The sequence below is a fragment of the Charadrius vociferus genome, unplaced genomic scaffold (genome assembly GCF_000708025.1).
Source record: "Charadrius vociferus isolate BGI_N301 unplaced genomic scaffold, ASM70802v2 scaffold430, whole genome shotgun sequence".
NCBI classification, from domain to species: domain Eukaryota; kingdom Metazoa; phylum Chordata; class Aves; order Charadriiformes; family Charadriidae; genus Charadrius; species Charadrius vociferus.
Genome location: NW_009646541.1, coordinates 566,863 through 569,077, shown reverse-complemented (window position 1 = coordinate 569,077; position 2,215 = coordinate 566,863).

Below are 2,215 nucleotides of genomic sequence, written 5' to 3'. Positions count from 1 at the left end.
CCACCCCCCCCCCCCCCCATCTCAGGTGTTGCAATAAGAGAATTACCTCTCCATACAGACTTGATCTCAATTACATCCTTAGATCGTTCCGGCTGTAACAACACTACCACCCACTCCAGAGTTGACACTCATCCATCTCCGCCTGGGAAATCCCGGGCAGAACCGTGGCAGCCCTACGCCGGAGAAACCCTTCAAGCGCTGACAGCTGACAAGCCCCCGAGCTGCTCCACGGCCTCCTCCAGCCTCTCAGGGTGATCACGGCTCCTAAAAAGACAGTCAAACGCAAACATGAGGGCTCTGGGCAAGACATGCCCCAGGAGACTGGCAGCAGAGGCTGGGGAGAGCTGGCACCCGGCGTGGCCACCCCAAACCCACTTCCATGGTGGAGCTGGTGGCCGGGAGGGAGGGTGAGCTGTGAGACATGGGCTGGTTTCTGCTCTCCCACCCATCTCGCAGCTCTGTCCTGGAAACCAGATGGGACCCGGCACGGCTGTCAGCAGGGTTTGGTGCTCCTCAATGCCAGAGATGGTGGAACCCTTTCGGACACGGTTGAGGGGCTCCTGTGGCTGGGGGAACTGGGAAGCCCCTGCCCCAGGTGGGCTTTGGGGAACAGCACAGCCAGAAGAGCCCGTCTGTGGCCACGAAAGACTGGACCACCGGTCGCTGCTCCAAAGCTGTCAGGAGAAGGGGGGGATTCGCCCACCAGGTGTGACGTCTGAGCCGATCCCGTCCTCCTCTGCAACGCCGTAGATGTACGTGGCTGGAGGTTTCCAGGTGGGACACGGCAGCCTGGCTGGCACCAGGGTACAGAGCCCTCCTTCGGACAGGTGACCTTCCACCCTTTCCCAATGAAGAAGAAACCAAAATAGCACAAGGTGTCGTAGGAAGATACCAGCAAGCGGGAGGAGACAGCTTATCCAGGGAGCTAATTTAGCTGGGAGGAAAGGGAAAGGTTGCGAAATGTTCCCCTATTAAAAAAGAAAAATAAATATGCAAGAGGAAGGAGCCAGAGGTTGAAGCGCCTGTGGGAAAGTGATGCAGATGCATTTGATTTTCAGAAGGCAAAGCAGAGCCGGGGCAGACGCTGGACCCAGGACGAAGGCCGGTTCAGCCCAGGACTGAGAGGCAAAGGTTCGGATGAGGCTTGAAGAGACCTGGAAACCACGGAGGTGACTGAATTGTAAGCGGCACCGCATTTAATCTGAGCAGAATGCATGAAACTGGATAATGTAATTGGAAGGGTTATTTAAACTGAATATTCAGAGGGAGAAATAAAACATTGCAGGGAAAATAATAATACTTAGCACTTGTAATGTGCTTAGCATCTTCAAAAACTGGTCAGCCATTAACTGATTGCTCCTCTGCTAAGTCCAAAGGCTAATAAAAAGGGATGGTTCATTTAGTTATTTCACAGTTGAGCTTCTCAATAAGGCATGAGGAAGAGTCGCTGCTCTCCAACATGCTGGTAAATAAACAGTTGGAAGTATGAAAACACCAACAACCTCTCAGCATTCGGTCACAGCTTCTTGCTCGGCTCTTTCCTTTCTCACCTTGAGCTTGTCCAGACCGGACCCGTGACGGGGAGCTCCTCAGGAGGTCTGGCTGGGGAACACATCACAGATAGGTCCAGGTCTCCAACAGCTCCACAACTTGGTGTCTCCTGCCCGGGAACTGCCCCCGTGCCGGTGTCTACATGAGCATCCATGGGGCAGGAGTGGGGGCACTCATCCGTGGGTGGATGGGGTGGGTGATTCGGGCTCAGCGAGACCCCGACCGCACAGCCCTATTGCCTTGGCAAGCGCAGCGCCGGGCGGGAACAAAGCAGCCTTCGTAACGGCCATAAAGATGGAGGTATTTTATGTTTGTTTTACTTAAAAAGCAAACAGTTCCTTTTGTGTTTGATGAGCAAGCGATTCTGTAAACACCGCAGAGACAACATGACACAGTTGCACCTGGGTGATTTCCAGCCCGTTTTCTTGGCAGCGGAGGAGCGGCTGCCCCACGCATCCTCCCCGGCTGTCCCGGGGTGGCCCAGGGGATGGGGGGCTGCTCCCGCTCGGGGGAAAAGGGGAAGAGCCGGGAGGGGGAAACGCTCATCAGGATGGAGCCGTTCAGCCTGACGCATGTCCAGCCCCAACGTGGGTGAGCAGCGAACCCCTCGAACAGCGGGTACCGCCAGAGGCTTCGCGTTGTGCCCCAGGGGCACAGTCACTGG